Source organism: Elephas maximus, chromosome 1, assembly GCF_024166365.1.
Source record: "Elephas maximus indicus isolate mEleMax1 chromosome 1, mEleMax1 primary haplotype, whole genome shotgun sequence".
In the NCBI taxonomy this organism is placed as follows: Eukaryota; Metazoa; Chordata; class Mammalia; order Proboscidea; family Elephantidae; genus Elephas; species Elephas maximus.
The window spans coordinates 103,907,817-103,933,453 of NC_064819.1; the positions used below are offsets into that span (position 1 = coordinate 103,907,817).

The following is a 25,637-nucleotide window of genomic DNA, read 5'->3' on the forward strand; positions in this document are numbered from 1 at the left end:
CCCCAGGGAACACAAATCTAATTGAGATCCTTTGGCCTCAACTAAATTCTTCCTGCTGTAGTTTATCTTATTCTGTCCGCAAAGCCTATCCCTGTAGTATGTTTAAGGTCAGGGGACTAGATTTATCCTTTGAGAGGAAAGATACAGAGTCCCAGCAGCCTCTGGGTCACCCTTGACTTCTAAGGTGAATCATGAGTACTTTGTACTTGCTCTTCCTGAAAGTCTCCACACTTAACCCATCCATTTGCATTTGAGCCAAGGACATCCAGCTTTCTTTCTAGTACCCTCCCTAATGCTCTTAAATCTCCCCATCCAGCAGCAAACCTCACAGGAACCAAGGAATGGCCTTTGGTTTTGGGCTTATAAATACTCATGGTCCTTTTTTAGTTACGAGAATTTTTTTTTATTTATTTACCGTGTTTAACATTCTTGTTGCCGTGGTGGAAACTTTTTGTTCTTTGGAGAGCTTCCCATTCCAGGCCCAGGGTCAGGTTCCTCATCCCGACTCTGAACATTTTCTAGGGAAGTTTCTTTGACCAGTGAGATCATACCTTTGAGGCATTTACACAACTGTGGCTGGATTCTGTGCTTAAAATCATCCCAGAATTCCAAGTTAGACCACAGAGGAAGCTGTGGAGCTGGAGGAAGAGCCGTGGGTCTGGGACTCCCAGAGTGAGGCCAGGATCAAAATCCTGGATTTTGATTCCATTCCTTTTCTGGCTTTCTCTCCTCACCTCATAGCATCCCACATCTAAGACAAACACCCAGTGTTTCAGTCAGTGTAAGTTAAGTTATGCCGTGGTAATGAATAATCCCCAAATTCTCGTGGTTTCAAACAACAGAGGTGCATTTCTTACACGTGCTACCTGTCCATAGTGGGTCAACAGAGGGGCTGTGCTCATTATTGTCACTCAGGGACCTACGCTGACAGACTAGGTAACACCTTAAATGTTGACAGAGTCGTTGGGTGGTGCAAATGGTTAACACACTGGGGTGCTGACTGAAAGGTTGGCAGTTTGAGTTCACCCAGAGGTACCTTGGAAGAAAGGCCTGGTGATCTACTTCTGAAAAATCATCCATCAAAAACCCTACGGAGCACAGTTCTACTCTGACACATGGGGTCGTCATGAGTCAGAATTAACCCAAAGGCAACTGGTTAAACATTGACAATTGCTGTGCCAAAGAGAATGAGAACCTGGCAATTAAATGCTGCAGACCAGGATTCGACTTCTACTCTCAGCTCTTTAGTCACATGGCCCCACCCAAACACAAGTAGCCAGGAAGTCCAGTCTACCATACACCGGGTATAGGGGCTGGAGAACAAAAGTATTTGACTAAGCACCAATATTTATCACAACTGTTAATAATTTTACTGGAGGATGAAAAAAAAGTGTTAATCTATGGTGTCCCCATTTCAATGCATTCTGCTAACTCAGTGCAGAAATAGTCTTCGACTTAGATCCACATGCCCTTGTGTTCCTACGTGAAGCAATGAGGAGGGTGAGGACATGGCCTTGCTTCCAGGGGGAACTAAATTTAAAAACCTACTGAACACTTCCCTACATGAATTTGTTTTCTTCATCACGTGTTTTTGTGTGTGGTATGGCTTTAAAGAATCGTCTGTGTGCTATACACTTTAAGAACGCCCTGCATGTGCCCTGGGAAGGCCTTGGCTACTTATGTCCCCTCTTCTGGGAACTGTCACCTCCACTTCCTTGCTTTTTTCCTCTTGTGTGGGCTTAGTGTTTCTCCTCTCAGTCAGCATGGGCTTGGCACAGAATTATTGTGGTTGTTAGTTACTGTCAAGTTGATTCCAATTCATGGTGACCCCATGTGTGCAGAGTAGAAGTGCACTCTCTACGGTTTTCAAGGCTGAGACCTTTAGGAAGCACATTGCCAGGCCTTTCTTCTGAGGTGCTTCTGGGTGGGTTTGAACAGTCACCCTCCTGGTTAGTAGTTGAGCGCTTAACCATTTGCACCACTCAGGGACTCCTTGGTACAGAATAAAGAAAGTTTCATATATATAGGAAACCCTGGCGGCGTAGTGGTTAAGTGCTATGGCTGCTAACCAAAGGGTCAGCAGTTCAAATCCAACAGGCACTCCTTGGAAACTCTATGGGGCAGTTCTATGCTGTCCTATAGGGTCGCCATGAGTCGGAATCGACTCGACGACAAGTGGTTTGGTTTTATATATATACATATACATATATATAAAGAATGTCCTGCAAAATAATTTTTTTCTGACTTCCTTTTAGCACTAGTCCTTTCGGTTGCCTTTTCCTTACTTGGACAATGTCACAAGAGTCAGCCCTGCCTTTGCCACTATCTTGCTCTGGGGTTCTGACAAGTCCCTCACCAGTCTGGCCCTAGTTTTTTCTGGTGGTCTAGAGGAGCCCTGGTGGCATAGCAGTTAAGAGCTCAGCAGTTCAAATCCACCATCTGCTCCTTGGAAACCTTATGGGGCAATTCTACTCTGTCCTACAGGGTCGCTATGAGTTGGAATTGACTTGACGGCAACGGGTTTGGTTGTGGTTTGTTTTAGAGGAGGTATTGAGCTATGTGACTCTAAGTTTCCTCCTGCTTCTGAAATTCTGTGTATCTTTGGTTCACACCCTCTCTTAGTGACCCCCAATACCAGGGTTTGGGCACACTGGGGCTGCATAACAGGCCTTCCCTCCATGAAGCTGGCAGGATCATACAGGGTTCTGACTGGAAGCTGTGGCCTTGTTGGCATCCTGGCCATGCTGTGTTCAGTAGCCCAGAGAGAATGTGTGGCACACACCAGCTGGGAACACTCATTTCCATGCCCACTGTCTCTCTGGTGTCCCCCTGCCTGTCTGGAGGGGGAGCCGAGGGCAAGGATCTGTTGCCTGGAGTACCGGGAGGCACATAGAGGGCAGGGACAGGGGATGGGAACAGCCTGGCCTAGCTGGAAACGGGGTCAGGGCACCTGGCCAGCCCTCCCAAGGCCATCCAGGCAAACCTAATCTCTGAAGGGCAGAGTTTCAAGGGCCCCAAGCCATTACTTGCCTCTCTCATGCTTGACACCTCTAATACCCACCCTGGCCAGTTGTTATGGAGCCCAAATGACATAATGTACAAGGAAGTGCGTGGAAAATGACGCATGTTCTTCAGACAATTGTTAATGTTATTATCACGTGTTGCCTTAGCCTTACTCCACAAACGTTTTTAGTTCCAGGCACCAGCGATAGAAAAATGAATTGTTGTTAGTAGCTGTTGAGCTGGCTCCCACCCATGGCAACCCTATGTACAACAGAATGGCCCTGGTCCTGGGCTGTCTTCATGACTGTTGGTATGCTTGAGTCCCCTGTTGCAGCCACCATGTATTTTGAGTGATTTCCAACTTAGAGGGCTCATCTTCCAGCACTATATCAAATAATATTCTGTTTTGATCCATAGAGTTTTCATTGGCTAATTTTTGGAAGTAGATTTCCAGGCTGTTCTTCCTAGTCTGTCTTAGTCTAGAAGCTCTGCCAAAACCTGTCCACCCTGAGTGGCCCTACTGGTTTTTGAAATACCAGTGGCACATCTTCCAGCATCGTAGTAACACACACACCGCTGCAGAATGACAAACTGCTAGATGACTGGTGGAGAAGAGTGAGTGAAGACACTGAATTGATTAGAATATAGTGTGAAGCTCTCTCCAGTAGCATGTTCTGAATGGGTAAAGTTTATGGGAGCTTAGAGAAAGGAGCGAGCAATCTGCTTGTGGGGTGGAAGGCTCCATAGGAGCAGTGACAGTTGAGCCAATTTTGAAGGAAGAGAAAGACTTTACAGGAAGAGTGGCAGACATCCCAGGAAGAAGGCACTGCAGGAGCAAGGCCAGAGTGCCAGATAGGCTTATGGGAACCTCTGGTAGTCTATCGTAGCAGCTGGGTGGGGTGGGTGGGAACAGATTGAGGGGAAGCTGGAGAGAGGGGTTGGTGATCAGATCATGAAGTATCTTAAATAACACGCGAAGAGTTTGGGCTTCACTGTGCTTTGTATCTTCCAGGTTGAAAAAAAAAAAAAAATTTTTATCTCAGTTTTGGCTGAAAGAAAGAGCTATTGCTTTGGATTTTATTTAAAAATTGCTTAGAGATCTATAATCGGCAAAGCTTAACTCATAGGCAAAGCTTAACTCAAGGAGCCCTGGTGGCACCGCAGTTAAGCACTTGGCTGCTAACTAAAAGGTTGGCAATTCAAACCCAACTAGCAGTCCCTCAGGAGGAAGATCTGGCATAGAGTACGGCCAAGAAAACCTTGTGGGGCAGTTCTCCTCTGTCACCTGGGCTTGCTATGAGTTGAATCAACTCAATGGCACTAACAACAACAATGACAAAGCTTACCTCAGATTAATCACAGTACTGCTGTGTCTTGTTAAAGTTTGCTGTTCTCCTCCCTCTGGGAATGTCCATGTAGAATACATAAATCTTCCTGCGCTAGTCTCCGTCTTTTGAAGTATTTGGATGGGGGACAGGGGGTATATTTTTATTTTATTTTTTTTCTCTTTATAAAAGGAATAACTGCTTATCTTAGAGAACATGGAAAACACAGAAATATAGAAAACTAAAGATGAAAAACAGAAGTAAATACACCCTCTTCCCCGCCCCAAAGTCGACATTAGCCTTTGGGGTGTTACTTCCTTTCAGTGAGCATCTTGAGGGCAGGCACCTTACCTTACATGTGGCCTTTTCTACACTAAACCTGTCCCTGGTAGGCGCTCCGTCTACACTTGCAGGTTGATATAGAGAGGCTTTCTTGGATCCTTCCAGGGGAAGCTTAGGGCTGAAGCTTCAACTGAACCACTTAGGTTTAAATCCTGACTTAGGAATTTATGTTCAAATCCGAACTCATTAGCAGTGAGACTTTGGTAATTAATCTTTCCATTTCCTCATCTGTGAAATGGGAATAACAATAGCAATAACAACAGGAGCTACCTTCTAAAGTTGCTGGGGGGACTAAAGAAGTTCCTTCTTGCAAAGCACTTAGGAAAATGCCTTGAACACAGTAAAACAAAACAACAACAAAAAACCCAAACCCATTGCCATTGAGTGGATTGCAACTCTATAGGACAGAGCAGAATTGCCCCACAGGGTTTCTTAGACAATTATCTTTATGGAAGACTGCCACATCTTTCTTCTGCGGAGCAGCTGGTGAATTTGAACTGCTAACCTTTCAGTTAGCAGCCAGGCGCTTAACCACTGCACTACCAGGGCTTCTTTGCACACAGCCAATGGGTTAGTAACTGTTGCTGGTTATTGTACTGCCCTCTGTGCGAGCCAGGCCCTAGCTGGGAGAGCTGCAGATAGAGAAACTTCCGCTGGAGAAGGGACTTTCTGCCTCAGTGCCCCACATGTCAGGAGAGTGGACAAGCGTGCCAGTCCTGAGGATTAGGCAAGCAGTGAGCCAGGGTCCTGGTGCTTGTTCAGAGCTTTTCCCTGGAGAATGCTGGCTCATCCTTGCTTCTTCTTTGCTGTGTTGCCGCCCCCTGGGGCCTTTCAGAGCAGTCTATCCCTTTAAGAAAGGCAGCCCAACTCCACAGCCACCCCGCCTTCCCTGCTGGGTGCCGCCTGGGCTGCAGCTGGGACCCTCCTGGGCAGGATTGGAGCATGCTGGAGCCTCCGGAGGAGGGGGGCTGCTTTGAATCAAGTGCACACTCCCCAGGAATCCATGCCCACAGAGGGACTCCCTGCCAGCAGCCCCAACTGCTGCCCTGGGCTCCCACCCCCCAGCCCTGGCTCTGGGACATAAGAGGATCATTCTTGAGGACTGAGCTCAGGATCCCTAAAAAAGAAAGTTGGAAAATAGCTGGATAAACTTGGTAAGTGAAAGAAACTCACATTGCATCTTCCTCTTTGGAGTGCGGATTTCAGATTTGGGGTTGAGTGCTGTTGATTCTTGCCAGATATGGGAAGGAGATGGATGTGGGAGCTGGGAAGCTCAGTGGGTAGCGAGCCTTAGATTTAGGGACAGAGAATTGTTTACTGACAGCCCCTCCTTCCTCCCAGTGATTGTCACCCTTGAGGCAGGGAGCTGACATCTGGAAATATCTGGAACCAGAGGCCTGGTTCAAGTGGTAAAAATGTGGGGGCAGATGTCAGATTTCTCCCTCCTTGGGAAAACAGAGCATACGTGGTCAGTGAGGCTGTTTGTGAAGATGCTGAGGCCAAATGGCTTTTGCTGTCTTTGAGTGGAGTGAGTAACCCTGGGATTATATCTCAGGGGGAGACTCAGGCCAATCTCACTTCTTTGAGGTGAAGGGACAGACCAGGCCCTGGGTTTGCTCCCCAGGCTCTAGAGAGGTCTGTGTTGTGCCCTTGGGCTGAGGGCAACTACCCATGGGCGGCAGCAGTCAGAGCTGCAGTGGGAGGAAGCAGGCTGCCAAGGGCAGGGAAGAATGGAGAGCCTGTTGTTGCTGGAGCCTGGGAACAGCGCCTCAGGGGAGGCCCACGCTGCCCAGAGTGCTGCATGAGAAGGAATGAAGGGAGGGGCCCTGTGCAGCAGAGGGGATGGGGATGGGGCTGAGCCGCCACCCCTCACTCTCTCAGAGCAAATGGTCCCTTGGCCCCATTTCCTGAGGCGTGGACACAGGTGAGCTCCCTGGCCTTGGAGTCCCAAGTACGGCTGGAGGGCTGGGGTCTGTGCCTAGGGAGTGGCCTCCCATGTGGGAGGCAGGACATAGTAGTGGCCTCAGCCCTCAGCACTTACTCGAGGCCAGGGGTTCAGGGTCAGTGAAGCACCCTGCTAAGTACCACTTTGACAGACCTTCCCTGTGCTACTTGTGCCAGGCTCTGTGCTGGGGATTTACTGAAAGAGAAAACTGAGGTGTGAGGCAACATGAGAAAACTGGGAAGGTGTGACGACCTGAAACACGTTTTCCATACAAGATGAAAGCTGTCTTTGAAAAGGAACAATAACTGTAGTACTTACTATTTATTCCATGCCTTTAGTGTGTGATCATCGTGCCAAGGGCTGTACAGGTTCCATCTAATTTAATTCTCAAGGCAATTCTTTGAGTTATGAGTAAGTTAGGAGATTTTACAGATGAAGAGACTGAGGCCCAGAGAGGTTAAGGCATTTTCTAAGGGCACACACACACACACACACGCACACACACACACGCAAACTCATAAACCATTGACGTCAGGTTGATTCCTACTCACAGTGACTCCATGTACAGAGCTGAAAAGTTGTGGATCCAGGTCTCAAACCTATTCATTCATTCAATCATTCATTCATTTGTTTGCTCAACAAAGTCAAACTGTTGGCCCACTATGTGCCAGACATGGTGGTGGGCATTGAAGATACAGCTGGAAATAAGACTGGAAGAAATCCATGCCAATCTAACTCCATGGTGTGTGCCATTGTCTTTCAAACTGGGACCTGGAGACCCTTGGTGGGATGGGGGTAGGGAATACGTGAATGTTTTCTCCAAGGTCTGAGTGCTCTCTGAGTGAAAATGTTCTTTTCCTTGGAAAATGTTTCACTTTGTGTTTTCATTTCAATAGCATTCTAAAAGTTGAATACACTCATTCTGAATCACGTGAACGGCCACCGTGTAACCTACTACTGGCATGAGATTTTCGTGCTTGACTTTGTGTCTCTGTGCTGGTTGGCACAAAGTGGTCTCCTAAGATGATGGTGTTTAACATTTTTTTTTAATTTATTTATTGTGCTTTAGGTGAAAGTTTACAAATCAAGTCATTCTGTCATACAAAAAGCAATACATATCCCGCTGTGCAGTCCCAGCTGCTCTCCCCTTCATGAGAAAGTACATTCCTCCTCTCCACCCTGTATTCCCCATGTCCATTCAGCCAGCTCCTGTCCCCCTCTTCCTTCTCATGTTGCCACTGGCTGAGAGTCACTCACATAGTTTCATGTGTCTACTTGAGTCACGAAGTTCACTCCTTACCAGCATCATTGTCTGTCATATAGTCCAGGCCAATCCCTGTCTATAGAGTTGGTTTCCAGAGTGGTCCCAATCTTGGGCTATCAAACGTCTGGGGACCATAACCATCAGGGTCCCTCCAGTCTCAGTCAGACCACTAAGCCTGGTCTTTTTACGAGAATTTAAGATCTGCATCCCACTCTTCTGCTCCATCAGGGTTTCTCTGTGGTGTTCCCTGTCAGGGCAGTGATTGGTGGTAGCTGGGCACCATCTAGTTCTTCCAGCCTCAGGCTGATGGAGCCTCTGGTTTATGTGGCTGTTTCTGTCTTTTGGGCTCCTATTTACTTTGTGTCTTTGGTGTCCTTTATTCTTCTTTGCTCCAGGTGGGTTGAGACCAATTTATGCATGTTAGATGGCTGCTTGCTAGCATTTGAAATCCTATGTGCCTCTCACCAAAGTGGAATGCAGGGCATTTTCTTAATTATGCCAATTGACCTGGATGTCCCCTGAAACCATGGTCCCCAGACCCCCGGCCCTGCTATTCTGGCCTTTGAAGTGTTTGGTTGTATTCAGGAAACTTCTTTGCTTTTGGTTTAATCCCATAGTATTGACTATCCCTGTGTTATGTGTTGCCCTTCCCTTCACCTAACAAAAATTTTTGTCTATTATCTAGTTAGTGAATATCCCTTTCCCTCCCTCCATGCCCTCATAACCATCAAAGATTATTTTCTTCTGTGTTTAACTTTATCTAGAGTTTGGTGGTCTCATACAATATTTGTCCTTTTGCAGTTGACTAATTTCACTCAGCATAATGCCTTCCAGGTTCCTCCGTGTTATGAAATGTTTCACAGATTCATCAGTGTTCTTAATTGTTGCATAGTATTCCATTGTGTGAATATACTATAATTTATTGACCCATTCATCCGTTGATGGGCACCTTGGTTGCTTCCACCTTTTTGCTATTGTAAACGGTGCTGCAATAAACATGGGAGTGCATACATCTGTTCATGTAAAGGCTCTTATTTCTCTAGGATATATTCCGAGGAGTGGGATTGCTGGGTCATATGGTAGTTCTATTTCTAGCTTTTTAAGGAAGTGCCAAATCAATTTCTGAAGTGGTTGTGCCATTTTACATTCCAATCAGCAGTGTATAGTGTTCCAGTCTCTCCACAACCTCTCCAACATTTATTATTTTGTGTCTTTTGGATTAATGCCAGCCTCGTTGGGATGAGATGCAATCTCATTTTAGTTTTGATTTGCATTTCTCTAATAGCTAATAATCATGAGCATTTCCTCATGTATTTCTTAGCAGCCTGAATGTCTTTTTTGGTGAAGTGTCTGTTCATATCCTTTGCCCATTTTGTAATTGGGTTATTTGTCTTTTTGTTGAGTTTTTGCAGTATCATGTAGATTTTAGAGATCAGACACCGATCAGAAATGTCATAACTAAAAACTTTTTCCCAATCTGTAGGTAATCTTTTTACTCTCTTGGTGAAGTCTTTGAATGAACATAGGTGTTTGACTTTTAGGAGCTCCCAGTTATCTGATTTCTCTTCTGCATTGTTAGTAATGTTTTGTATACTGTTTATGCCATGTATTAGGGCTCCTAGTGTTGTCCCTATTTTTTCTTCCATCGTCTTTATCATTTTAGATTTTATATTTAGGTCTTTGATCCATTTTGAGTTAGTTTCCATGCGTGGTGTGAGATATGGGTCTAGTTTCATTTTTTTGCAGAGGAATATCCAGTTATACCAGCACCATTTGTTAAAGAGGCTATCTTTTCCCCATTTAACTGACTTTGGGCCTTTGTGAAATATCAGCTGCTCATATGTGGATGGATTTATGTCTGGATTCTCAATTCTGTTCCAAAAGGTTGGCTGTTCCAATCCACCCAGAGGTGCCTGGAAAGAAAAGCCTGGCCGTCTGCTTCCAGAAAGTCACAGCCTTTAAAACCCTAGGGAGCAGCTCTATTCTGCACACATGTAATGACCATGAGTCGGAATTGACTCAACCTCAACTGGTTTTTCGTTTTATGCTGATTCTACTGCAAGAAGGGAGATGGACAGTAAGGGTGTTTTAAATGAGGGAATGGTTCAACATCCCCATCTCCTTGGGACAGAGTGAACTGGACTTAGCTGGGACAAATCACGTGGGTGTCCTGCATCATCCAGCCTCCTGATCCCCCAACTCAGGATTTTCCCGGTCCAGAGACTCAGAGAGGAACCTGGGAATCAGGGGAGAGGAAGGCCTTGAATCAGGAGCCGGGAGCCCTGCTCTGACCCACCATCTCTCTGCTTTTTGACCTGCTCTCTGGGTCTTTGTAATGACCCCTGGTGGCACAGTGTGAAGTGGTCAGCTGCTATCCTAAAGGTAGGTAGTTCGAACTTACCCAGCACTTCTTCAGGAGAAAGACCTGGAGGTCTGCTTCTGTAAACATTATGGCCTAGAAAACCTATGGGGTAGTTCTACCCTGTCACATGGGGTCACAATGAGTTGGAATTGAGTCGACGGCACCCAACAACAACTGGGTCTTTGCAGATGGAGCCACTTGTGCTGAGGCTGGGAAAGGGGAGTGCGAGGCCTCTCTGGAACACCTTGTAATTTCCTTTCAAAGAGGGCTGTTCTCTGGTCATTTCAGAACTTCCAGCCTCTGCCGGGGCTCAGCTGTTAGGTGAGAAGTTCATTCTGCGATCCCTGATGTAGGGAACCATGGCTGTGACTCAGGGCTCACAACCCCAAGATCCTCCTTGGTGCCTGGTACCCTGACTCTTAGACAGGGCTGGGCAACCTGCACCATGTCCAGAATGAATATCCCACCAGTGCAGGAGCTGGAGAAAAGAGACTCACAGCCTGCACCTCCCCGCCTTCCTCTTCCATCTTCTCCTCCTCCTCCTGCTGAGGTTTTGGGTCTTTCCATGAGACAGCTTGCAGCCATACCCACTTTTCAGTAATGCTCCAATATATATCTTCACTCTCTGGTTACCGTCCCTCACCTGGACTCTTGCAGTCACCTTGGTTTTCCTCTCTCCAGAGCACTCTCTCCCCTTGCTCATCTTCTACATGAGGAGTTGGCAAATTCTTCCCATAAAGGTCCAGATAGTAAATATTTCAGCTTTGTGGCCCATAGGATCCCTGTCCCTACCACTCAGCTCTGCCCTTGCACCATGAACGCAGCCGTACATAACAGTAAATGAATGGGTATGGCTGTTCCAGTGCGGCTGTATATAAAAACAGGCAGTGGGCTAGATTTGGCCTATACTGTTGATGGAGTCAAAGTCCTGGGATGACACAAATGATTTGCGATCAACTACTAAACTCAAGGTTGGTGGTTGGAACCCACCCAGTGGTACCACAGGAGAAAGGCCTGGCTATCTGCTTTCATTAAGATTGTTGTCGTTAGGAGATGTCAGGTCAATTTTTGACTCATAGGGACCCCATGTGACAGAGCAGAACTGCCCCATTGGGTTTCCTAGGCTATAATCTTTACAGAAGCAGATCGCCAGGTCTTTTCTCCTGTGGCATCGCTAGGTGGGTTTGAGCCACTGACCTTTTGGTTAGCAGCCAACTGCTTAACTGTTGTGCCCCTTGGCTTTTTTCCATTAAGATTACAACCAAGAAAACCCTATAGAGCAGTTCTATTCTGTAACACATGGTGTAGCCATGAGTCAGAATCAACTCTAGGGCAACGGGTTTGAGTTTGGTTTTGGTTTACTGATGGAGTCAGCCTCTGCTTAAAAACAGTCAATGGTTCCCCAAGACAGGCTTAACTCTTTAGTATGATGGGCCTCATCCCCTCCCCTTCTACATTCCCAGGTATGTCTTCTGCCCCACATCCTTCTCCTCATGCCCCTACAAACCCACTCTTCCAGCCACATCACATGTCTGTCCTTCCCTGAACACGCTTTTCTCTTTCATGCTCCCAGCCTTGGCTATGCAGCCCCCCCACCCCCGTCCAGAGTGCCCTTCCTCCTCCTCTCCTCCCCTGTACCCTGTCTACTTACAAGACTTGTACTCCTTCTTCAGGTCACATGTTTGTGCTCTGAGTCCTTACATGGCCCTCCACCCTCCAACCCTCACTGACGCAGTGATTTCCTCCTTTCCTCTGTGATTCCATCCCTTGCTACAGACCTTAAGGGTGACTCTTCCTATGATGTTGTGCTGGGTGCTGTCCAGTCGATTCCAACTCTTGGTGACCCCATGTGACAGAGTAGAACCAGCACAAAGGGCTTCCTAGGCTGTTGTGTTTACTGAAGCAGATCGCCAAGTCTTTCTCCCGAGGAGCCACTGGATGGGTTCAAACCACTCGCCTTGCAGTTAGCAGCCAAGCTGCTTAACCGTTGCACCATCAGGGCACCTTCGTTTTATGCTACATTCAGTGATTTGTCCATAGCTTTATCTGCTCCAGAACAGGAATCGCTAAGGCTCGGCTCTCTCTGCCACTTCCCCCACCCCCAGCTCAGTGCCACCAGGCAGTAGGTCCTTGGGATATTGTTGGCATTGACTCTGATGACCTCTCCCTTTTTTCCCTTGAGTCAGAGCTGCAGCAGGGGGCTTCGGGATGTACCATGCTATTTTGGGAAATCAGGACCCTGTCCTGAGTTGGGCACTGAAGTGTCTGGTCACTAAATCCATCACTGGCCCTGCAACCTGAGCCTGCCCAGCCCCACATCCTGGAATCCTGTGTCCCTGTTTGTTTGACACCCTGTGCAGCGTTACGAGGAGGGTAAGAGAGATCCAGATTTCAAAGCAAGAATCTTCTCTAGCAGCCGCTGCAGGCCAGGCCCCTGCCAGCTCCCGGGCTCCTGTGTTAGCATTTTCAGTTAATTAAGAAAACAAGCACAAATCCCTGAAAGAGAAGGTTCTGCAAACTCTGGACAGAGGAGTTTATGTCAGCACACAGGAGGGCCTCTCAGCTCCTGCCGACAGAGAGAGCTTGAAGAGGGGAACGTGCGAGCCAGAGAGGACCCGCTGGCACCTTCTCAACAAGAGAACGTGCCAAGGAAGTCCCATCAGAGTCCAGAGTTCAGAATTTCTGCTCCTCTTCCCTGTTCCTGGGGTAGAATATGGAGAAAGGCCAGCTGGGTGAACGCAGGAGAAGGGAGTACAAGAGCCTTCCCTGGGACCTGCCACGCTTCTTTTCTAGAAACAGGTTATTCCAACTGCCTGGAGTCCCTGGTTGGTGCAGACAACTAATGTGCTTGGCTGCTAACCCAAAGGCAGAGGTTCGAGTCCAACCAGAGGTGTCTCAGAACAAAGGCCTGGTGACCTGCTTCCGAAAAAGCAACCACTGAAAACCCTAGGAGCACAATTCCACCCTGACACACTTGGGGTTGCCATGAGTCAGAGTCAACTGGACAGCAGCTGTTTTGTTTGACTGTAGTTGGAGAGTTATGAGGGGTGATCTGGGGATGGCTCCAGGTGGGGCCCAGGTAGCTGACCTGCCACTTGCCAAGGTGCAGCGCTGGACAGGGATCCCTCTCCTTCATGCTGTCTTTGTGAGAATTTAAAAAAGCTAACCATATTCTTAGAGAAGCAGCCCAGCTCTGCCTGGGGGACTTTCCTGAGCCAGGCTGCGCTTTCTCACACATGCCACCCTCTCACCTGCTCCCACTCTCTCTGGGCTGCCAGGGAGAAGATGCTGGGCCTCCACCAACACCACTCCCCCAACCATGGGTGTCATTTGGCAGGTGGGCATCAGATCGCTGAGAGTTGTGGGTAAGCAAGAAAACAACTTCGAGGAGCATGGGTGGGGCCGGCCCAGCACACACAGGTGCGTTCTCTCCCAGTTGTGTGTGCCTGCAGTTACAGGTGGGTTCGCATCCCCTTAGGTGTGGGATTCACTTGCAGTTCTCAACCTGAACTCAGCATGCAGTGATTCCAGTACCTCTTGGGCAGAAGAGGGTAGGCGAGGGGCCCAATTCTGCTCTGTTGTTGTTACTAGGTGCCGTTGAGTCAAGTTTGACTCATAGTGACCTCATGTGACTGAGTAGAACTGCCCCATAGGGTTTTCTAGGCTGCCATCTTTATAGGAGCAGATCATCTTTCTCCTGTGGAGCCGCTAGGTGGGTTTGAACCGACGACCTTTTGGACAAGCGTTTAACCATTGCACCTCCAAGGCTCCTAGTCCTGCTGTACCACTGCCAAATGGCCCTGGGCAGATACTTGGCCTTTGTGAAACTCCATTTTCTAGTGGGAAATGGGTATGACACCCACATTCTATGTGTGTCCTGGAAGGTGGAGGTATGCTAGTAAATATCAGATAAGGCACGTGGTGTGCCTGTGGCATAGTCGGTGCCCAGTGAGCCTGGGTTCCTTCCCTCCTGGGCATCTGGCTTAGTCTAGGTTCCACCTGCCAGCTCAGTATCTGGCTGCCTTCAAAGATAGCTAGGAGACCTGTTTATCTATTTTGTCTTTTGTTGCTCATGCTTTTGGTGTCATGTCTAAGAATCTATTATTAAAAACTAAGTCCTGAAGTATTACTCCTGTTTTTTTTTTTTTTCTGAGAGATCTATGGTTTTAATTCTTACATTTATTGTATGATCAAATACTGTAGGATCCCACTTATATGAAATATGTAGAAAAGGCAAATGTACAGAGACCAAAGTTTATTAGTGGTCACGGGGGGTGGTGGGAGGAGGAGTCTGCTTTGCGGTCACTGAGCGTCTGCTAAGGGTGATGGAAAACACTGGAAACGGGATAGTGGTGATGGGTGTGCCACATGGTGACCATTGTTAGTGTTGCTGAACTGTACATGTAAAAAATGTTGAAATGGCAAATGTTACATCTACATTTGTTGTTGTGTGCCATTGAGTCGATTCTAATTCACAGTGACCCTATATGATGAAACAGAACTGCTCTATAGGGTTTCCTAGGATGTAATCTTTATGGGAGCAGGTCACCAGGTCTTTTCCCCCGTGGGGCAGCTGGTGGATTTGAAGTGCCAACCTTTAAGTTAGCAGCCAAGTGCTTAATCATTGTGCCACCAGGGTTCCTATATACGTACTTAACACAATTAAAAAGAAAAAAAGAGACAGTGGGAAAAAATAACAAATACACAATTACTGGCTACTCCGCTGGAAGCGGAGAGGCCGGGGGGAAGAAGTGGTTGTGTCTGGTTCTCAGAATCTAGTGTAACTAGTTTAATTAACCAGCAATTGGTGGCAGATATATATTTTTTACTTTTGAGGGCCTTCCCCTTATGCCCCTGGGAATCTCAGGGCTCCTGCCCTCTGTAAGCCAGTCTCCCATCACTTACAGGACAAGGCCCCATTTGGAGAGTGGTTGGGGCCGCTTTGTGAAAGCAAGCTTGTTGTCAAAGGTGAGCATTGCTGTGGTGACCTGAAGCTGGAGAGAAGTCATTTGGTATTTAATTGGGAGTCTCAACTCTTGCTTCTTGCATTTCCAGCAGGACCCTCAAGTAATTGTTGTGTAGGTGGTATGACCAGCAGCTCCTCTTTCCTGGAGAACAGATGCAAAATGCCACCTGACCCTCCAAAATCCCCAAACCCCTGGAGGCCAGGCGGGTTTGTTTGTTTTCTGTTTCTGTTTCTGATTTTTCTCACTTCATGCTGGGACCATTTGCACACAAAAATCAAGGAAAGTATACGTAAAAATCAGCGGTGAAGTATGGAGCAGCATACTAATGATAGGGAAACAATGATAACAGTATGCGCAGTCATGGGTTTCTGTAACTTCGACTTGGCAAATCAGAACCTTTGGGAATGACTGTTGGGGGTACTTTTGTTTTTTAAAAAAATGGGTTTCTAAGTGTTCTCCCAGGCTTCAAAGAGAAAAGAAATTGGTAAAGATCAGGAGAAGTTGTGAATTTGTTTCCGGAATGTTAGGGAGCATTATTCAAAGAAAGAAGGAGCCCTGGTAGTGCAGCAGTTAAGCTGCTAATCCAAAGGTTGGCAATTCGAACCCACCCAGCTGCTCTGAGGAAGGAAGACCCAGCCATCTGCTCGTGTAAAGATTACAGCCGACAAAGCCCTACGGGGCAGTTCTACTTTGTCAGTTGGGGGTTGCTATGAGTCAAAAAGACTTGACAGCACCTGGCTTAGTCATCTAGTGCTGCCATAACAGAAATACCACAAGTGGATGGCTTTAACAAAGAGAAATTTATTTCCTCACAGTAAAGTAGGCTAAAAGTCCAAATTCAAGGCATCAACTCCAGGGGAAGGCTTTCTCTCTCTGTCAGCTCTGGAGGAAGGTCCTTGTTCTCAATCTTCCCATGGTCAAGGAGCTTCTCAGGCACAGGGACCCCAGGTCCAAAGGACATGCTCTGCTCCTGGTGCTGCTCTCTTGGTGGTATGAGGTCCCCAACTCTCTGCCTGCTTCCCTTTCCTTTTATCTCTTGAAAGAGAAAACGTGGTACAGGTCACACCCCAGGGAAATGCCCTTTACACTGCATCAGGGAGGTGACCTCAGTAAGGGTGGTGTTATAATCCCACCCTAATCCTCTTAACATAAAATTATGATCACAAAAGGGAGGACAACCACACAATACTGGGAATCATGGCCTAACCAAGTTGGCACATATTTTTGGGGGGACACAATTCAATCTATGACAGCACCTAATAACAACATCCAAAGAGAAGGATAGAATAGCTTGGGCCCTCACACTGTCCACAATATTTAGGGGAAATAAATATTCACTAATGAATCTTGCCTAAGATTTTTGCAAGTCTTTTTTGTCTTGTATGTTTGTAGTTGTAGTTTCTACTGTATAAACTATCTTCAGTAGAAGCCATTTAAGGGGAAACCAAGAACCACACCAGGATTTGTCTGACACTGTTCTTTAGTGGGAAAGAAGAGCTTTGAGATTCTTGACCTGGCCTGTCATGAGTTTGTTGTGCGTCCTGGGACAAATGGCATTGCTTCTCTCTCAGGCCTCAGTTTCCTCACCTGTAAAATGGTCTCAGTAACAATTGTCACTTCTGCTCTTAACACCCTGTGCCTCCTAACAGCTGTGTGGGAGGCCCCTGGTGGGTCCTGTCAGAGAAAGGAGGGGTTGAGTTCATTCATGGAACAGGCAAGGAGAGTGACATCCCAAGGAGGGAGGTGCACCTCATCCTGGAGCTCGAGGGGCTAGTCTTTTTCTAGAATTGAATTATTGGGTCTGGGTTTGTGCATTGGTGCTTGGTTGCCCAAAAGAACAGTGTCCCTTGTGCCTTGGTTCTCTGTGTGGGGGTCCATTGAGGCCTCCCTGTGCATGGGAGACGGGGGAGCTGGGCTTCAGAGGCAGAGCCCAGAGGGGGCTCCCGCACTCCTGTCCTTGGGCCCCCATGCCCGGACCGCTATTCAGGGCCTCTGTCTCTGTGTGAAGCATGCCTCCCCTTAATCTCCTCCGTCTGAGAATGGGCAGTCTTACTAGACCAGTGAGGAATTTGGAAATTCACAAACCCGGTTTCAGACTCCAGTGAAGGTGTCCCCCTTCATGACCAAGCCTGGGCTAGTTCCCAGATCTGGTTTCTCATTTCTGGTTGCACCAAGCTCTGCATTCCTGCCTCTCATAGCCTGTATCTTAACTCCCTCTGCCTGAAGGCTTGTACTTGATGAATGCGTAGCCATCCTTCAAGACTCAGTTCAAACAATCGCCACATCTGTAATGTTTCTCTAAACTCTCCCCAAGGACAGTTTCAGGTAGGTGAGGTTCTCCCTCATCTCAGCCCCCACAGACCCACCCCCAATATAGCACAGACCTACCCCTGGTCTAGCACTCAGTGCAATGCTTAAAAACTACTGTTCTGGCTCTCAGTAGCCTGACTGTAAGCTTCTAGAGAGTGCAAGGATTCTCAGAGGTGCAATTTTGCATCCCTGGTCCTAAGCATGGGGTCTAACACATAGTTGCTGTTGTTGTTAGTTGTTGTTGAGTTGACGCCAACTCATGGTGACTTTATGTATAACACAATGAAATGCTGACCAGTCCTGTGCCATCTTCACGACTGTTGATATGCTCGAGTCCATTATTGCATGTGGCCACTGTGTATTTTAAGTGCCTTGCAACCTGGGGGGCTCATCTTCCAGCACTATATTGGACAATACTCTGTTTTGATCCGTATAGTTTTCCTTGGCTAATTTTTGGAAGTAGATCACCAGGCTTTTCTTCCTAGTCTGTCTTAGTCTGGAAGCTCTGCTGAAACCTCACCAGCCATGGATGGCCCTGCTGGTATTTGAAATACCAGTAGCATAGCTTCCAGCATCATAGCAACGTGCAAGCCACCACAGTATGACAAATTGACATACGGGTGGTGGTAACACATAGTACCCGTTGCCATCGAGTTAATTCCGACTCACAGCGATCCTATAGGACACAGTAGATCTGCCCCATAGGGTTTCCAAGGACCAGCTGGTGGATTTGAACCACTGACCTTTCGGTTAACAGCTGCGCTCTTACCCACTGTGCCACCAGGGCTCTGGTAACACATAATAGGTCCTGATTAAATATTGGCTGAATGGATGAGCACATAAATGCATGAATGAATACCAGCAATGGAAACCTAGGCTCTTTATAATTTTCTACTGAGAAGGAGGCAAGAGTGGTTGTTGTATGTATATTTTACTCAGGATCCAGGTTCAGGGGTGGTGTCCGAACAGACCACTCTAATCAGGCCCCCTTCCTTGTATACTTCCATCCAAGGCAGGAGGCTGGGGAGGAGGAGGCTGTGTGTCCAATACAGGGTGTGCCCACGACTGGTTGTGGGTCGCAAGCATGATCCTCTTCTGGAAACACAGAGGCACAAACATTGGCCCCAATGGCCTGTTCTCACTGGTTACTGCCCACAGTGGTGTGTTATTCTCATGCGGTGCCCTGGGCTTACGGAAGGATGTACCTGTGTGTGTGGAAGCTGGCAGTGCTTTGGAAGAAGGCCAGAACCCCACTGTTTGTTCCTGCTAAGGACCCCTGTGTTGGAGGCTGAAGAGAGACCTTGTTTGGCACCAGAGAATTATAATATGTGAAACATTTTATATTCTGCCAGAGGAAGTTTTTGTGATTAATGGGCAGTGGAATAAGAGAAGACCAAAGGTTCCTCAGAGGGTCAGCAGTAGTCTCACCCTCAGGCAGCATAAACTTTTTTGAGTATTTATTTATTGATTAGAGCATTCAGGTATATTTGTTGAGTGCCTGGAGTTCCAGCGTGATGCAAAAGGTTTCCATTCTCAGCTGCTGACTGCAAGGCTGATGGTTTGAGTCTGCCCAGAGGTACTTCAGAAGAAAGGTCTGGTGATCCCCTTCCAAAAAATCAGTCCCTGAAAACCCTATGTGGCACAGTTCTACTCTGATGCACACGAGGTTGCTATGAGTCGGAATCGACTCCATGGCAACTGGTCTGGTTTGTTTTTCTCATTGAGTACCTACCACGTATATGCCTGTCACTTTTCTAAGTACTGAGATGTAGACTGAACCATGGCTCTACCCTCAGAGGACTTACTTTCTAGTGAAAGTCCCTGAAGATGGAGAGGGTAGGCGCTGAGGTCAGTGTCCTCCCTCAAGCAACTCTGAGCCGGCCCCTTGGTGAGGAATATCATTCCTCCATTCCTTAGCTCCTGTATTCTCCTCCAAGTCATCACCTGCCAGCAGCACATTGGTGTTGCTCCTTCCCTGATTTCTCACTCTCCCTCCATCCCCCAACTTCACCTATACTGGTCATTCTCAGTACAGCTCTACGGCAACACTGCCACCCCCCGCCCCGACCTGCTCACCAGGTGTACCCCCTTCCCCAGCCGAATGCACCTGAGGACCGGGTCTGTGTTGTCCTCACAGCTGGCGCAGAGTGGGGTTCCACACATGACTGTAGAATGAATGAATCCATGGCGTCAACAGTGGGTTCAGTGATTTGATCTTCATCACCCACGCTGAAGCCTGTGTCTCTCTGTTTCTATCTCCTGGGTCAGTGGTGGAGAGGAATGGACTCTTGGGGAAGTTGCTGAAATGTGCGCAACTGGAGAAGACCCTGGTCAGACTCATAGTTCCTCAGTGCGTCTTCTCTGTGACTTAGCCACATACAGGCTCATTTGTCTTTGCACAAGCTCCCTCCCCCAGGCCAGGAAGGCAGGTGTGCTTCAGGGCTGACAGAACTGAGCTCTGAGTCCAGACCCCCCTTGTCTTGAGGCCTGTGACTTCCTCCTTGTAAACTTGGGTCAGGGTGAAGCTAAGGAACAGACCTACCCCTGCAGCCTCAGGCTCAGTCAGGCCAGCTGGGCGGGCAGGAGGACAGGCCACCGGGGAATAGCATGAAGGAAGGCCAGCCCTCGGGCCCACCTCCCCCCAGGCCAGGATGTGGCGTGAGACCCAGGCAGGCGGAGATTCCCAGCGCTCAGCTCCTGTGCTCCCAGATGCTGCTGGCTCAGACAGCCTCTCTCAGCAGGAGGAGGAAGGGAGGCTCCAGCTGCCCAGGTCAAGACCGTGCTTCAGAGTCAGCCCCACAGGCGCCCACCTCTGACATTTCTCTTCCACCTGGACAGCTGCCAGTGGCCCTGCAGCCCCTAAGCCTCACCTTGCAAGGGGAGGAGAGTCAGGGATTAACCATTCAGGCCCTGCCTGAGTTAGGCTGAGACTGGTCCTCCCAGCTCAGCCAGCATCCATCCACCATGTGCCAAGGGCTGCACTGGGCACCTTCACAAGTATTATCTCATTTAATCCTCACGACAGTTTGGGGACGTAGGCAACAGCCCCATTTTCCAGATGAGGAAATTGAGGCACGTGGCGGTTATTTCACCTGCTTAAGGTTATACAAAAACCAGTTGCTGTTGAGTTAATTCTGACTCTTGGTGACCCTGCGTGTGTCAGATTAGAACTGTGGCCCGTAGGGCTTTTAATGGCTGATTGTCTAGAAGTAGGCCACCAGGCCTTTCTCTGAAGCACCTCTGGGTGGATTTGGACTTCCAACTTTGTGCCTAACAGCTAAGCATGTTAATTATTGGCACCGCCCAGGGACTCCAAGGTTATGTAGCTAATAAGTAAAGTTTCCTGTGTTCATTCTTTATTGTCGTTGTTAGGTGCCGTAGGGTTGATTCCAGCTCAGAGAGACCCCAAGTGTGCAGAGTAGAACTGCTCCCTAGGGATTTCTAGGCTATAATCTTTATGGGAACAGATTTGCCAGGTCTTTCTCCCATGGAGTCTTTGGGTGGGTGTGAACCACCAACCTTTCAGTTAGCAACTGAGTGCTTAACAGTTGCTCCACCGGGGCTCCTTTTTCTATTCTTTATTATAAGGGCTTACTATGTACAAGGGAGTAGTTCTAGGCATGTCCATACAGCTATGAATGACGGTCAGAAATGCCCCATGGAGCTTCATTCCAGTGGGAGAGCTAGGCAATAAGAAAGTAAAATATGTGGCATCTCAGGCAGTGAGAAGTCCATGTAGGAAAATAAAGGGAAGGGGATGGGAGGTACACAGTGCCGGGAGAGGGGCTTTTGTTTTAAATACAGGAGTCCTGGAAGACCTTATTGAGAGAGCATGCAATTATTGACACTTACACAGTGCTTATGAGGCAGTGGTGGTCCAGTGGTAGAATTCCCACCTCCCGTGTGGGAGACCTGGGTTCGATTCCCAGCCGGTACACCTCATGCGTAGCCACCACCCATCTATCAGTGGAGGCTTGTGTGTTGCTCTGAGCCGAACAGGTTCCAGTGGAGCTTCCAGACTAAGATGGAATAGGAAGAAAGGCCTGGCAATCTACTTTAGAAAATCAGCCAGTGAAAATTTTATAGCTCATAATAGTCCGATCCACAACCAATCTCATGGGGATGGTGCAGGACCTGGCAGCATTTTGTTCTGTTGTGCGTGGGGTCACTGTGAGTTGGGGGCCAACTCAATGGCAGCTAACAATGACACACGGTGCTGACTAGGTAGCAGGTACTACCCAAATCCCTGTGTATGAGCTCACTAATTTAATTGTCACAAGTACCTTATGAGGCACGTTACTATCATTATTCCTATTTTCAGATGGGAAACTGAGGTACAGGGAGGTTCAGTAACTTGCCAAAGATGACACAGCAGATGAGAAGTGGAGCTGAGATTTGCACCCAGGCAGTCCAGCTTCAGACTTCTGGCTCTCAACCATGAGGCTTTACTGTCATGGCCAGAAAGACACTAGGTGGTGGGGGAGGTGAGGAGGCCTGCAGGACCTGGCCAGTAGAGGGCAGGTATGTGCTCTGGTAGGCAGGTGCCTGAGTGCTTCCTCCTCTACAGCCTGAGGAAAGGACAGGGGAGTGGACAGGTCAGCTATAGTTAAACCTGGTGAAAGTGGACAGCTCTAGTAGTTTTGGGAGACCCTCATTCCACCCCAGTTCTGGCCAGGACAAGCCCTGTTGCTCCCCTGTGGTTTTACTGAAGGGTCGACTCCTGCTCCCAGTTTGCAGAGAATAGGAATAACCAAAAAAATCAAACCTGTTGCCGTCAAGTTGATTCCGACTCATAACGACCCTATAGGACAGAGTAGAACTGGCCCATAGAGTTTCCAAGGAGCTCCTGATGTTTTTGAACTGCTGACCTTTTGGCTGGCAGACGGAGGTCTTAACCACTATGCCACCAGGGTTTCCAAGAATAGGAGTAGGGAAGAGTAAAAACTGTCAAGGGAGAGAGCCCAGAGACCTCAGCCCTCCCTTCCATCCCAGCCATTCTCCCTGAGCCCTCTTAGGACTCAGATCCGAAACAGGTGGGACTATTTCTTGCTCTTGTCCTCATCTTCTCTCCCTCCATATCAATCTAAGAATAACCGCTAGTTATGATAATGATAATCAGGGGCTGATTATCCAATAGACAAGGTAAGCACAGTGCTTACCTTGCTTACCAGATCATGTATAGTGAACAAGTTCACAATTTTTTGCAACTTCAAAAATTCTGCTTCTAGGTATGGCTGGCATCTTTCTCTCTCCCAACCCCACAGCACCTTTCTACAGAATCCAAGCCTCTTTTCAAATTTACAACCCCTGACGGGGTGGATGACCCAGTAAGCAAGGTAAGCACAGGCTTACTTGTGCTTACTTACTAATCGGTAGTAAACAGTTTCACTACAGATATCTGTTAAGCAAGGTAAGCACTGTGCTTACCTTGCCTATTGGATAATCCGCCCCTGGTGATGAATATGATAGCAGCTAATATTTAGAAGAATTAACTGACATCAGTGATAGAACTGTATACATTACAACTCAGGTGTGTGTAAAAAAGTGATCTCTTATAATTGATAACCTGAAGAAAAAAACTTGATAAGTAGGGGTGTGTTTAGTCTCTTGATTTGAGATGGTCCTTTTGGATCAAGTTCCATCAAGTCCAACCAAGTTCAGACTCCCTGTGAAGGTATGTCCTCCATGCCCCGCCTTCTACCTTGTCTGGTGATGGGAAAACTGGAGGTTTCCTCAGGTATGTTTGGGGAAGGGTCTTGGGTCACAGGGTCCCTGCCCATCTTCACTGAGCTGTACTGTGTTCCCTCTGTTTCTTGGACACCTGTGTGGAAATTCACTGAAGGGAACCAGGTTTAGTCTGGTCCCCAGACTTTTGAAGGTGAACCTGGCACTGGCTGATGGAGCCTGTGGTCTCCTCAGGCCCCCTGGCTCCCCTGGAACATCCACCTACCCCTGGGGTGCCTAATGGTTAGCCGTTGCATCTGGGATGTGAGATATCTGGATGGGTGGGCCCAAGACCAGCCCCCAGATAACATCCTCAGCAGTTTCTAATCTATACCTGGCAGGGCCAGGTTACTCTGAGCTGTGCTGAAGACAGGGCTTCTCCAAGGGGCCTGGCATCTCCTGAGACATGCGCCCCTATTCTGGGATTCTCCAAGTCGTCGATGTTTCTAATGACCCACCCTTCTCTCCTGCATAACTTAAGGTGGGGAAGGAAATTAAACCTCTGTCATTTACTTCCTTTTCCCCCTAGCACTAGGAAGGTTTTCTAGTCCCTGTTCCTGTTTGGAGAAAACAAAATTACCTCCTATCAACTGGTCCCCAGCTACCGGCCTTTTTTTCTGTGAGCTGTCAGTTTTTCTTTTTTCAAGGACAGTGAGGTCATGGCTTAGCTCTGATATTAGAATGTTTCTAGAGAAAGGAAAAGAAAAAAATTCTGGATTTCCCAGAGACAAAATATCTTGGGAAATATTTTAAATTTTAGCCTTGCGGAATATTCTGTATCAGACATTTGGCAAACGCATTGCAACTGAGCCTACTCTGACTCATGGCAACCCCACGGGCGTCAGGGTAGAACAGCTTTCCAGAGAGTGTTCTTTTCTCTTCTCTTCTCATTAGTAATTTGTTTTATTTTTGCTGTTGTTGTTGAGAATATACACAGCAGAACGTACATGAATTCAACAATTTCATGTACCATCCAGTGACATAGATTACCTTCTTTGACTTGTGCGACCGTTCTCACCCTCCTCTTCTCAGTTGTTCCTCCTCCATTAACGTAAACTCACTGTCCACGGGGTTTCCAGTGGCTGATTTTTCGGAAGTGGATCTTCCGAGGCACCTCTGTGTGAACCTGAACCTCCAGTCATTTGGTCAGTGGCCCGGCATTTGCACCACCTGGGGACTCCAGACATACAGTATTACTCCTGAATTCTCATTTACTGCCCACAGCATTATGAAGTCTGCCTGTCATAGTCTCTCTTTTCACAGGTGAGGGAGAACCTTAAAGAAATTAACCAACTTTCCCAAGGTCTTATAGCTGGTAAGTGACAGAGCCAATTTTAGAATCTAAACCTCTGGACCCTTATCCCCATTGTATTCCTAAAGCTTTTGCTGCTTCTCAGAAAAAAGTCATGACGGAAGGTTCTTTGGCTAACACTCAGTGACTGATGAAATGTAGTCCCTTGAATGTTTAAAATTTCCTGAGAAAGGAGCGTTGGCTTCAATTGCTCAACAACGGTTAATATCAAGGCATATTCCTATGTCAAAGGAGTCCTGATGGTGCAGTCAGTTAAATGCTGGGCTGTTAACTAAAAGGTTGGTGGTTCGAACCTACCCAGTGACTCTGCGGGAGAAAGACCTGGCAATCTGCTATGGTAAAGATTACAGCCAAGAAAATTCTACGGGGCAGTTCTACTCTGTCATAAGTGTCTCTGTGAGTCAGAATTGACTTGATGGCACACAACAACAACCCCTATGTCATAGGACATCTCATTCTGTGAAGAACAGGGCGTGTTGGTCTTCAAATTTTCCCTCATTCGTATGTATATAAATATTTGCATCTTTCTTTCCTCATCAGTCCTGACACAGAAATGGTTTTCACTACGTGTCTGTATGTCTGAGCTTGACAAAGGTTTGGTGTGACAACCTTCTGCCCACTCTGCCTCCCCAGTTAAAGAGACCTTTGACCCACAGCTGTAGCTGCTTTTCGCAGAGCCTGGTACAGCCCTGACTCTCAGCCCCAAGTCAGCCCTGCCCTTTTCTGTCTGCCAGTAGCTCTTTTCCAGCCACTGAGGACCGTGATGTGGAATTTGAAAACTCAGCTTCTTGCTTCCGTTGCACTGGGGTTGAAAGGCCAAGGGGTATCTGGGCACCACCTAAAAATAGTCAGGGAAAATAAAATCTGGCTTTGTATTTTTAGATTTTATTACATAATCAGCATCATGTTATTGGTGTTATGACGTTAGCTCTCAATAAAAGAAGGGAAAAGTCTCCCTATGGCCATACCACATGCACATAAACTCATTTTTCTAGAAGGTCCAATGACCTGAGTATCCTGAGATGGAGTGGCAGGGAAGGGAAGGGAGCAAAGCCAGTGAGACGAGATTAAGTTGATCTGAAG

General features: G+C 47.6%; 1 protein-coding gene across 6 annotated transcripts in view; it reads left to right on the top strand.

Annotated features, from left to right (window-relative positions):
• DAAM2 (dishevelled associated activator of morphogenesis 2) overlaps positions 1–25,637 on the top strand; it is a 152,005-nt gene that overhangs the window by 38,512 nt on the left and 87,856 nt on the right. Inside the window, exon 1 of one of the 6 annotated variants that reach the window (XM_049891388.1) lies at positions 4,047–5,824. The exons of 4 other annotated variants lie outside the window; for them this stretch is intronic. The gene's annotated coding sequence lies outside the window, so the exon portion shown is untranslated. Of the gene's footprint in view, positions 1–4,046; positions 5,825–24,537; positions 24,558–25,637 lie in introns of those variants that run through there. One more of the 6 variants, XM_049891398.1, reaches the window with a different exon arrangement.